The sequence below is a fragment of the Pleurodeles waltl genome, chromosome 2_2 (assembly GCF_031143425.1).
Source record: "Pleurodeles waltl isolate 20211129_DDA chromosome 2_2, aPleWal1.hap1.20221129, whole genome shotgun sequence".
Lineage (NCBI taxonomy): Eukaryota > Metazoa > Chordata > Amphibia > Caudata > Salamandridae > Pleurodeles > Pleurodeles waltl.
Window position 1 is genome coordinate 690,460,404 of NC_090439.1, and position 13,484 is coordinate 690,473,887.

Genomic DNA, 13,484 nt, shown 5'->3' on the forward strand with positions numbered 1-13,484 from the left:
TTGGAGGAGGTAAGAGCTTGCCTTGCCAGTTTGCGACTCTACCCCTGGGCACCACATCATCTCTAGCTCCTGGGGCCTCTGTGCACTTTTTGCAAGAATCCTTCATGGACAGTGTGGCCCAGGTGCCCAGCACTCCATCCGGCAACACACAAATCGCTGAGTTGTTCTCCGGCATTGTGGGACCTTCTTTTGTAGTGCTGCAGCAACTGCAATTTGCACCTTCTTTGTTCCCTTGTCCTGGGACTCCCGTGGGTGCTGCCTGGTCATCTGTGGGTTCCTCTAGTGTTGGGAGCCCAGTCTGCCTCCTCAGTCTGAGTTGAGGCCCCCAGGTCCTTCCTAGGTCCAGGCAGCACCATTTTGACACAAACCGCGACCTTGCTTAAACCAAGGCTTGTTGGATAAATCCAGTGACGCAAACTGCCTGCATACAACTTCTCGATGTGGGACATCTCTTACATCATGCAGGAACCTGCAGCCATCTTCCTTGGTGCTCTTCTGCAAAATTCTTCTAACCGGAGAATCCTCTTTTGCACCATCTTATAGGTTGCCAGGTGCTCCTGTCCTTCCTGGAATCTTCTGTGACTTCTGGACTTGGTCTCCTCTCTTCACAGGTCTTCAGTTCCAGGAATCCACCATTTGTTGCTTGCAGTCTTACTTGGTTCTTGCAATATCTTTAATTCCAACTTGTAGTGTGTCCTGAGGAAACTTGCAGTACTTTACTCCTACTTTCCTGGGCTCTGGGGTGGGGTATTTTACTTTCCTCTGTGGTTTTCCTACACTCCCAGCGCACCTCTACACACTACTCTTGCCTAGCGGGGAATTTGTGATTCGCATTCTACTTTCTTAATATATGGTTTGTCTTGCCCCTAGGCCTATTGCATCCTATTGCAATCTATTTTATTTTATACTGTTTGCACTATTCTGTGACTTTTTACTTACCTGATTTTGGTCTCTAGTGTATTTATTGTGTATAATACTTACCTCCAGAAGTACTGTGTAACTACAGTGGTATCGCAGGAGCTTTGCATGTCTCTTAGTTCAGCCTAAGCTGCTCTGCTACAGCTACCTCTAAATAGCCTAAGCTGCTCGAACACTGCCTATATTTCACTAATAATGGAGAACTGGACCTGGTATAAGGTGTAAGTACCTTAGGTACCCACTACAAACCAGGCCAGCCTCCTAAAGCCACAATATTATATGTCTGACAGTGCCTCGCTGAAGGTCTTTTAATTGTTTTGGTGTCTGTATCTTGGAACCCGACGATATGAGGAAGTTTGTGCTGTGTCCTGTTTTAACTGCCTAGCCTTCCGTTATGCAAATAAAGAACATTTTGGAAATATATTTTTAAAATATTCTCCTCTGAAGAGCTGAATTGTCCATGAAACAAATGCAAGGAGATTTCTTAATTATTCCATCACTAGCAAAAATCACCATTAGCACTGAAATGGTAACATTTTGGAAATATATTTTTAAAATATTCTCCTCTGAAGAGCTGAATTGTCCATGAAACAAATTCAAGGAGATTTCTTAATTATTCCATCACTAGCAAAAATCACCATTAGCACTGAAATGGTAAAGTATGTGAATTTTAAACAAATACAACTTCTACTATAATATGTTGCTGGCAAGACTGGTGTCAAATACCATCTACACAAAACACATAAGACTGAATAAGGGACAAAAGGGGTAGCCATTGGTTATTACCTACATTTTTGAAATTCCTGAAAATCTAGTAAATTACAATAAGTTAAAACTGGAACCCCTTACAATTATAATTTCTGCATAATCAAACCAACTTCAGGAATTTCAAATATTTGAAAGGTATTGCCTCACACTTCCCCTGGTGTCATGTTTCAATTTTGGCCATCCTTACCCACCCCCGCATTCTCTAGTGGAGAGCCGGCTACTCCAATGTACTACTTGGGAGCCAATACTGATAGTTGCCAGGGTAAGATCTACACAAGACAGAGATACAGTTAAAAATCTCAGGAACCCATGACAAAGATCTGTCTTTATTTAAGTGCTAAGGGAGGCAGGATGATTAAAACATCTGCATATGGTGGTGCTAGGTAGTTTTCATCACTCCTGCATCCAAACACGGTTGAATGGTTGACAAGTTTCAGTTAAATGGCCCCAAAGAGTCCGTGGCTTTCTTCCGAACCAGGGATTCCATATTCCCTACATTCGACCAATGATGCTCTTGTCCTACACGCAAGCACACATGCACACCATACCATTTGGTACGGTAGTTAAATTCTCCTGGTCAACAGAGATTTCCTTTTATCAACGTGTTACTGGAGGGGTGCTGTAAAAACATAATTAAGTAAACAAAATAGATGAAGGGTTTTTTGCTTCATATAATCACAAAATTACATTCCAGACTAAAAAGACAAGGTCAAACCATCAACACCCGACACATGACACTGTCAGTGAATAAAACTTGTGAATGCACTGCATGGCACACATGGTGCCTTTAAACATGTGAGTAGTGGGCATGCACCTACAAGCAAGGTTCAATGCATACTGGATTCAATATATACACTGCACTGAGCTAGGTAGTGTCCAGAATGTATTGCCAATAGTGGGCATGATTCACAAAGGTAAACTTAGACCTAATGTCTAAGTTGAGACCAAAATTCTAAACTTAGACCAGAATCCTAACTTTACTACGAGTAAAATTTGACTTTTGGTCTGTTTCTAAACTTAGACTAAAAATCGAACTTTTCTACAAGTAAAGCTAGACTTTAGGCCAAAACTTAAACTTTTGGTCTAAACTTAGACTTTTGGTCTAAGTTTACCATTCTGAATCAGGCCCAATGTACTTTGGAATGTTCACTATTTGTGTATCATTGTCTCATAAGTTTGTGCATTCATCAGGGTCACGTGGGCACATCGCAGCTCGTTTCAAAGCAGATGCGATGATACATGACTGCCCTTCCCGTGGCCCCTTAGGAAATGATGGCCTATCAATTTCCTCATTATCCCTGTTATTTGAACAGAACTTTGGCACTAATGTTAGTTTACAGGAGCCGTAGAAATACTGATGTCAATGTGTATGTTCTAGTATAGATACAACAACAAAGGCCCGCATATGGCCACAGTTCCTGAGGAAAATATCAAATCCTGCAGAGGTTTTATAATTACAGGGACCTCGGAATGTAATGCAAATGCCAATAACGAGCCTTGGAATTCTCATTATTTTTCCATTGTTATTTCATTTGTACATGCATACGCCGGGATCACAAATCTCATCTCGTCTCTCATCAGACGCAAAGGTACATGGCTGCCCTTGCTCATGGCCCTCTGGCAATTGAAGTCCTATCAATTTCCTCATTATCCCTGTATTTGAACTGAATTTTGACGTTATTGTCAGTATAAAGGGCTTGTATAAGTATCAATATCTACATGTGTATGCTCAACCACATAAACCTACAAATATACTAAAAAAGGCCTACATATGGCCATAGTTCTTCAGGGAAATAATATTTCCTGTGTAAAATAAGGGGTATATTTATACTTGTTTTGCGCCGAATATGCGTCATTTTGTTTACGAAAATTTGGTGCAAAACTAACTCCATACTCATACTGTGGCGCTAGACCCGTCTAGCACCAAATTTATGGAGTTAAAGTCAATGAGATGCAAAGTAGGTGTTCCTGTACAAAAAATGACTCTGTGGCCTTAGTGCCATATTTATCCACCATGCTAAAATCATGCACGGGGAGGAGGGGTCAAATAATGGTGCAAAGCTTGCTTTGCACCATTATTTAACACCTGGGACAGGGCAGACATTAGAGGACCTGTGTGCCTATTTCCATGGTGGAACACCATGGAATAAGCCCACAGGTGCCCACCCTAGGGACACCAGAGGGACAGCAGAGGATGGGGGACCCCATCCCAGGTAAGTATAGGTAAGTTTTTTTGTTTTTAAAGTGCCATTGATGGCCCTGAAATGGACCCCCCTACATGGCACTGGGTGCAATGATCATGCCCAGGGGACCATGGTCCCCTGCGCTGGCCATTGGAGTGGTGGGCATGACTCCTGTCTTTTTTAAGACAGAAGTCATGTGGTATGGATGGTTTTGCATCAAAAAATGACGCAACAAAGGTTAGAGTCATTTTGTTTTACTCTAACCTGCCTAACATCATTTTTTTGTGCAAAACCCCCTTCTTCTATACCACCAGCCCCACCCGGCTTACTTCATTTTTTTTTCCGCTAACCTACCCTTTGCACTGACTTGCACCATTCCATAAATATGGTGCCTGGCTGGTGCTCAGAAATGGTGTAAGCTGGTGCTAAACGTTTTGGTGCAAAACTGCATTAGTGCAGTTTTGCACCAAAAAGTATAAGTCAGGGCCTAAAAGACCTCAACAACAAACAACCTCAAAAATAATGACCAGTGTGGTATTTGAATTTCTACTATACAACACAAAAATGGGTAATGAGTTCAGTCCTCCCATGCACTTGCTGACCAGGGCACTATGAAATAAAAGCTCCTAGAAAATACAGCCCGCATACTGCAACTCGCAGGTTAACGGGAAGTGCTAGTCACTCAGTAGTGGAATCCTGACCATTAGTCCTGTTAAAAAGTTCCCGGATCTGGGACACAAACTAGAATATATACTCAGGAGCAAGGATATCATATTTTCTTTTGGACCAGACCAAATGTGCTACATGCAAAATTTGTGGTCTATTTCAGTAGCTTGGGAAACCCTACCTGACATGTAGCTGCAGAACCATTAGGACCCTTCACTCTTGTGTCTTAGATGATACACCCATCCTTGTTCCCTATTAAGGAGTTCTTGTTTGACGTGTATAGAGTTTGCCTAGTACTAAACAGCAGACGTCATTCTCTTTATGATTGTAATCAAGAAAATGCAATGTCATCATTGTGGTGTTTCTTTTACATGCCTTCTGCAGCCTAACTTGTGATACGAAATAGAAAGTTGTCTCCATTTGAAAGAAAATGATGCTGATTGGAAATTGCTTTTATTGAGAGTAATTACTTGTGTCATGCAATAACTGTGTTGCACTCCTCTTTCGCCAGTAACTCCTCACTGTTTACCCTCACAGCTGGCAGAGAATCAACACTACAAAGGGAGAAACTTGGTTATCAAACTAGATATAATTAGTATTTTCATTGGCGTTATTTTCTCTTGAGGGCTTCAGATGCAGAACGCACAGTCAAGTTGTAGGGTAAGGCTGGAAGTAATTCACCAGTAGCTAAAGGCAAGATGGCAACAGCCAAGTTTCCAATAAATTCCCAAAGTCCCTCAGATTGGACTCTTAATGGAGATGGAAGAGAAGTAATTTCCCTTTAGAAGCAGCAGCAACAGAGACCTTTACTCCACACAGGGTTTTACATTGATATTTGGGAATACTCACGAAACATTTGCCTTTGGATTTTAGTAAACGACTGAGTTTGTACCACAGAAATCACTGTGATAAAGGTGATACAGTTGGGAAGAAGATGGTTTTCTGTACTATGCATAAACATTTTAATACATTCTATTCCCCTATACGTAGTTAATATAGTGATGCAAGGGCTGCAGAGACATAGTCACAAGGTTCAGGACTAGGGAAGGGACGATCCTGCTAAATAGCTCTCGGTCAGCTGCAACTTCTGCATCTAATAAGATGGAACAGCTAGATAAACAGAGCTGCATAAATCTAAAGTGGTTTTGCATGGCTTTGTAGACATGGACCTGCAGTATGTGCCACCGGCCTGCGGTGCAAGCCCCTTAGGAATAAACTCCAAAGTCTTTGCATTTTATTACAACGGACTCAAATGAAGGTTCACAAGTAGAATTAATCTTAAAGCATTTCAAGGAGTTCTTACCTATAAATGCTAGACCCTTGCATTTTTTCTGCAAATGCTATTGCAGAGGTAGCAGAGGTACTGAATAACAGCAAATACGTCATACTTCTCATGTGATAGGTAGTTGTAGAGACTGTAGTCATGATGAGACTAAAAAGATCCAGAGTTCAACAGTTTGTGCAATTTTAAAATCGTGAGTGAGAAGTGAGCAGTAGCATTCGTCCCTATTTTTGTGGACATGTCCGCCAACAATATATAAATACCCAGCATGGGAGAAATTACACAGAATGTGCCATGGGGATCAATAAACCATGACCCATTTGGCAACCACAAAATTGCCTCCAGTGCCAGATGTCGTTTAAAACCTTAGAATGCATGAAGTATTTAAGCCTGATGTGATCTCTTTAAGTGTCAACCTAGACCATGCTATATCCTCAAATGACTGGGAAATGCCCCAGTTACACCTTCCAAGGCTTCTATGGTTATTTTGAAGCCCCCTTTTCATCATGCAGCCCCACCTATACCAACCTGGAATTAACCTGGTACAGTCAAAAGGTTTATCATGACCCCTTTGGGTGGTGCAAAAAAGCCACCACCGAACCGGACATTTTATTACAACCTTTCAACCTTTTAGATGCAGAGCAGGCTATAGACATTAGGCTATGCCCTTTAAATTTCGCAGCTCTAAAGACGTACGTTGGAAGCTCAGCCCCTTATTTTTGCAATTTCCCTGTCGCCAACGTCTGCCAGTCATGCCGTAGGTCGAGCAAAATCTTATACTGATGAGTTGTTGTGTGTAGAACATGTTTCGTGAATATCTTCAACTCTAATGGATTGAATGGGTTCTCCATCCAACTCAATATATTCTAAACTGACAAGATGACAAGTACATGTAGTCAAATTTCAGAACCCAAGGTGTAGTCATCAGAGAAACTACTTGCATGATAGAAAACACTTCAAGATGCAAATAGTGGCCTATGCTCTGTCAGCTATACAGCAAAGACATTGACTTTATTAGGTGGCATAAAGGTGAATACATAAATTTTTATGTACTTTGACAGTATCCCAGGTCTGTCTCAAGAGAAAAACAATATCAGGACCTGACCCTAGGCCTAACTGCACAAAACCGCTCCCCTTGCTGCAGCCTGCATTCATCAAGCGCAAATGCATATAGTTGAAGTTGGAGACTAAAATTCTTTAAGAGATTACATCATCCACAACCTGCATTCTAGCTACCCCCACCTGATCTGCTTTAGGATGAAACACTAATGATAGCACCCCAGACTGATCGAGCTCAGATCTAGAACAACTTAGCTACTTGTCTAAGCTTTCAACAAAACCCTCATTGGTTCATGCAGGTCTTAAAAACATTTCTGTTGCAACAATGAGTTAGCTAACAGCTGGTCAAGACAAGTGTTCAACCCTTTTTGACCATATATGCCTTCACCCTAGCTAACAGCACCTAACCAGACGCTTTGTGCAGTCTTTACTTAGAGACACTGGGACTCAACATTGTGAGCAAAATCACTGAGATAAAAAAGAAAACACAAAAGACACCTGAAGGGGCTGAGGCTGGAACTGAGGAGTATGGCATTATTTTCTCTGAAGCTCCACAAGGTCCCACTCACCAGAGTCACCTTACACAAACCCAACATTGGGGAATGACCAGTACTAATATGGCTCACGTCTCAGTATGACAAACACACCAATAAGCACTGGAGCATGGCTGATTTGCTCCGGATCTGGCCCCAGGGTGGATAGTGAACAATTGTACCTTTTCAGACCCTCCCCAGCAGGAGAACAACTGGTGATGACACCCGAGGGCTCCTCTGAAGCTCAGGAAAAATTATGAGCTGAATAAGATTGAAACTACAAAGTAAATCAGCTGCTAAAAGTCCTGGGGGCAGGGAGCCTGGAAAATGTACCTCATCGTCCATCAACAGGTACGAGGAGAAGCATGAGTGGAGGGACCCACACGGGGAAGGGAGAAAGTTGAGCCCCTGGAGAAAAGAGAAAAGGAAGGGTTCAGCCAAATCATCAGCCCCGTGACAATGTCACTGGAAATAGAAAGAGGACTGTTATTGCTAATGAACATCATCCATATTTGGTACTTGGCAATAAGGAGGCACAGGAACACTGATACTCAGGAATGCAGCACTGAAGGTAGAAACAAATAGAGAAAGAAATATGAAGGAAATTATTTATGACAATAGCTAAGGATTAAGTTGAAAACGAAACCGCAGCAATATACAGGGATAAGTGTGGCTTCTTTTTAGAGACATACGTAAAGACGTAACAAATGGGACTAGAGGAGTGGAGGGATGGGAAAGAGCCTCCATTAAAAAGAGCACAGAAAATAACCTGATTGGAAGACAGTGAATTTTTGACTGGATACAATAAGGAGGAGGAGCAGGCAACAACAATTGACCAGTGAATAGAGGTCATATTCATTTTACATCAACAAGGAACAGAAACAAGAGTGTTGAAGGGTATGGAATGAGTGGCAAACTGGAGGCAGAACTTAATGTAGATGATAGACATTAGACCAACAGGTCTTTCTGGATGAGCTCTGAGAGACATAACCGATGAAGGATTATAAAGCTCATCGTACCAGGAGATTCTCTGGACATATTTTAAAAGATCTGTAATTCAGGAAAAGGGCAAATACACTAATGTTGCAATGCAAACCAGCACAACAATTACTTTTCACAGATGTCCCTGGCAAATTTCAGAAGGCTGACAAATTACCTGGACCAATGATACAAGAGATTACTCTAGAAACAATACTGAAGGAACTTGCTATGATTCAAACTACCATTAGCAATGTGGAAGAAAGAACGGAGGGCCAGATGTAGGAAAGAAGCATTTTGCGAGTTGCAAATAGCGAGTCTTAGCGACTCGCTATTTGCAACTCGCAAAATGTCATGCAGAACGGTGTCTCAGACACCGTCTGCGAGTCGGTATGGGGTCGCCATGACCCACCTCATTAATATTAATGAGGTGGGTCGCAAATTGCGGCCCCATACCGACTATGGGCACTCGCAAACATGGAGGCCTGCTGTAGTCAGCAGACCTCCGTGTTCGTGACTGCTTTAAATAAAGCAGTTTTTTTTTTTTTAAGTGTAGCCCGTTTTCCTTAAAGGAAAACGAGCTGCACTTAAAAAAAAAACCGAAACCTTTAGTTTCGGTATTTTTTCAGGGCAGGGAGTGGTCCCTTGGACCACTCCCTGCCCTGAAAATTTTTTTGGGGGTCCAGTCACAAACTGGAAGGGGTCCCATTGGGACCCCTTCCAATTTGCGAGTGGGTTACCATCCACTTGAAGTGGATGGTAACTGCAACACCATTTGCGACCGCATATGCGGTCGCAAATGGTATTGCATACCACTAGGAATCGCAAATAGGAAGGGAACACCCCTTCCTATTTGCGATTCTGAAATGCATTTTGCGAGTCGGTCCGACTCGCAGAATGCATTTCTGCATAGGAAAATGCGATTTGCAACTCGCAAACGGCAGTTTTTGCCGTTTGCGAGTTGCAAATCCTTTCCTACATCTGGCCCGGAGTTCTCTACAGAAGGAAAAACATAATGGCGTTTAATTTGCACCTCTGAGCAGCAGTCATATTATCATCTATTGAACAAAACTGGTGGGATTGACAGACTAGGAAAGCGATCACTGTGATATGTAAAGAAAGAAAACTGAACTTTAAGATAGAAGTAGGTGAGATAACACTCGCTTTTCCGGGATCCTAGAGATCATTGGAAAAGATAATCACGGATTTTCTCACCTGCTTCAATCTGGAAATCACTAAAGTATCGTTTGATCTTCCAGCGTACTTTCTGTAAAAGCACTTAAAAAACAGAAGCCACAACTGCATAGGAAAGAGCACGCAAAGTGTGCTTCCTCAGGCATCAGAGAGCACACCATGTGGCCCTGGCAGGGAATACACTTGGGCCTTTTCAGTATGGAGAAAATAAGATCCACATTTTCAAGGTTTTTCTTATGAGACCAATCAGAAAATAAGAAACTTTCTACCACTCCGATCGGGACTGAAAAATGGGACATCCCATATGATGTGTTTCAGCCTGCCATGATACTGATTAAGATGGATAGGAAGACTATGGAGTTAAAGAACTAAGACATACTGTAAAACTTTCTGCACACTATGGATGCAACCTTGATGGAAACCTCACTGCTCCGAATAAGCCTCTTAGCAGCCACATCTGACAGCAGAAAATAACCAGCTTCCTAAGTAGAGGGGAAGGAAAGCCTTGAAGCAGTCACATATCACTGCCACCTGATGACAGACAATGGAACCAAAGACACATAGGCGCGGTGGACAAATCTTGTTCACCTCAAAGATGCATGAGAAAAAGGCAAGTACCTGTTCTGTGAGTCTGGGCTATGTATTCCTTAACGTGCAAGCCTTGACACAAAAAGGCGAACCATGCCATGAGATGGCTTTTAGGAGAGACAGTGAGGTTCCATCAGGGTGACAGCAATTTGGTCGTATTTTTCAGGCCCTTACTAAGGAGCTGCAGCATGCATGTTAGTGAGGCACTGTGGAGTCTTAGAGGCCATGGGTCAGGGCATTGCCAAATTTAAAATTTAAAAGTTGATGGTTTAGGCAGCGATTATGATGTCAATTTCAAGTAGGAATCGTTTCACTTTCTGTAGTAAAGAAAGCTAGTCTAGTTCATTTTATTTTTTTTGGCAGAAATTCACCCATATTCCTTTCTCCTTTCAGTTCAAGTTTCAAAAGTATACCATAGACTAAGAAGCAGGAGCAATTTGTTACTAATCCAACTAGGGCTGGATTACGAGTTTGGTGGTAGAAACCCTCAAACTTTAACATTCTGTACATACCGATACCATAGATTTTGGTAAATAACACGTGTTAAAAAACACTGATTATGACCCTGATTAGGAGTTGGGGTAGTGGTAATTACCACATGTAAATAATGTATGACTTTAACAAGTTGTCTGATTGCAAGTCAAAAATGGCATGTGTTAACACATGCTAAATACTCCATGTCTGTAATCCATGTGTGCAATTTTACACATGTGCTATTCAACTCATGCGCTATTTACCTTATACGAAAAATAATGCATGTGGTAAATAGCATTGAATTATAAGTATGAGAGATCACTAAAAACCATTGAAAAATATCGACCTAAAAGACCACCAGTCAAAAGCAGGTGATAAAAATGAAAGAAATTGAAATGGAAAATAATGCAAGAGACACTGTAAAACAATAGCCAAAATGCAAAGACCATCACAATAATGCAAACAAACACAGTACGTGCACTGTTTGAGCTGAAAATAATAAAATATCACACACATCTTCACACAGGGCCAGACCTACATTAAAAGCCAGGTGAAGCTCTCAAAGGTTGATTGCAGCAGATAACAGTTCCATTCTACAGTCCACTGAAATGCATGCATAATGGTTAGGCCAATTTATTATGCGATGCCAGATCCAGGTTCTGATACCAAACCATGCAGGATGAGGCTGGAAACCAGGCCACAAATCAATGACCTGAAATGGTGCAGCAATGCACTATAAGTGCTAGGAGTAACACAGTTAGGCCGGAACCCATAAATATGAGTCAACATGCAATCCAGGCTCGATATGGGCACCAAACCAAACATATTTTCAACTTTAAAGATACGCTGGAGCACAACTAAGGAATGCCCTGCATTTATCACAATGCATCTGGACTAACTGTGTGCTGGTATGCCAGGCAGAGTGCTCCCTCTTCCCTTTGTGATCAGCTCCTTGTTGAGTTATTGAGCTGACAAAATTTGGGATGCACTTGTGCCCTGGGAAGGGTACTTAACCTGAGAGGACTGTGAGCAGCATTGTCAGCAGCCCCACATTTTACTTGTTGCTCTCTGCTGAAGAAGGACAACAATCCTGAAATACTTCTTCAGAGGTCCACAGCACTGGCTGCACCAACAATATTGACTACTAAAGACTTTCAACTGAAGTGAGTGTTATGATGCGCTGCATTTACCACAATGCATCTTAGCGAATTGTGTGCTAGTATGCCAGGCAGTGTGCTCCCTCCTATTCTGGTCATACTATGGTAACACATCTACCTTAAGGTACCGTGCAGACAAATTAACCCTTCATCATCAAAATTACAGTGAAATATAATTGGTGTATCAGTAGCCCAATCTCTATACATGTCAGTAGGACCATTTAAGTGTTGTTAGCCCCTATGACATATGCATATATCATTCTGAATATGTGTAACAAATTAGATCGGCCACAGTTCTCGACAATGATGATTCTCAACCAAGTCAAGTTTTTAACCACCACATGATGATGATGATGATGAAAAAATGTGTAGAGTGCTCGAATACCCAGAGGTGTCTTGGCACTAAGTGTGAGCAGGAAAGGGAAAAGCCCAGAGAATGACAGACAGATACGCATCTTACTGAATGCTAATAAGGTGGAAGTTGTTTTTAGTTTGAGTGGTAAGCTGTTCTGCTGGACAGCAGTGCACCTAATAAAGCTTCTGCCACCCCTTTAAGAAACGCTTGAAGGGCGGAACCAACATTTTGTTAGCAAAACTGGAGTGAAGAGTCCTTACCAGAAGATGCCATTTGAACCTATCTTGAAGTTATATGTACTTACGTTACCACTCTCATGGCTTTTAAGTTGGATTCCTTTGTCCTCAAGATTTTCCTTCATGTCTTCCACTCCAGAGATGTTGAGGATCGTCATAATTGGTCCTCTGCACAGCTTGAAGTTCATCTGAGGTAGAACTCTACCATCAATTGCCCTGCCTTAGTACTTGTGCTTGGCAACTCGCTTAAGTATATAGATTTTCAAGGTTTGGAACCTGTTCTTAATGTTCTTAACATCTACTTGATATGTTGGTTTGATATTGATTTTGACCATGTTCTCCTTCATCAAGCACACTTTTATTTGTTTTTGGTGGAAACTTCACCTTGAGATGGCACATTAGACGGTCATGATGTCTCGCCACCTTTTTGACCAGGACTCTCTGCTCAGTATCCATAAACTTGTACATCTTTTCCCTGCCTGGGTCCCTGATGAAAAAGTTAGGTTTTTACTGATGACTGAGTGATATCGGAGGATGGCAGTAGATTCTGTTTCTCTTGTTCCGAAGTGCTTTGTCCACACAAAATGAGTGTCTGCACATTCACAAACAGGACAACGTTTTGAAAATCCTAAGGTCCCTTTGTCTTCACTCACTCATTTGCTTTTTTATTGAGTGTGGTCTTTATCACATGTTCTGAATAACACATATTTGGTATTTTACACATGAACAAAATATCACATGCATGTTTTAACTCATGATCACACAATTCTTTGAAACCATGCGCTATCTACCCTTACATGCACTAATTACCACTTCCCTTATCTCATAATCAGGACCACAGACTACAAGTTCTAGTTCTTTGATGTTCATCAGCTACGTCTCATTAAAAACATGATTCTTCAAAACAGGCTTTCATTGAGGATGAAGCAGAACACTACACCTACTTCCATCCCTAAAATTTAAAGAGTGAACCTAAAATATTAACTTTTCACCCATGTCTGCCACTCTGCAGATGCATGGTGCTGAGGTATTTGCCATTATAGGTACGCATTTCTAAAAAACATTGCATGAAGCCTTGATCGCTGTCACGTAT

At 41.6% G+C, this 13,484-nt stretch overlaps 1 protein-coding gene across 1 annotated transcript in view; it reads left to right on the top strand.

Moving 5' to 3' along the window:
* Positions 1–13,484, top strand: part of LOC138273857 (lectin-like) — a 93,234-nt gene that overhangs the window by 34,836 nt on the left and 44,914 nt on the right. The gene's annotated exons all lie outside the window — the stretch shown is intronic.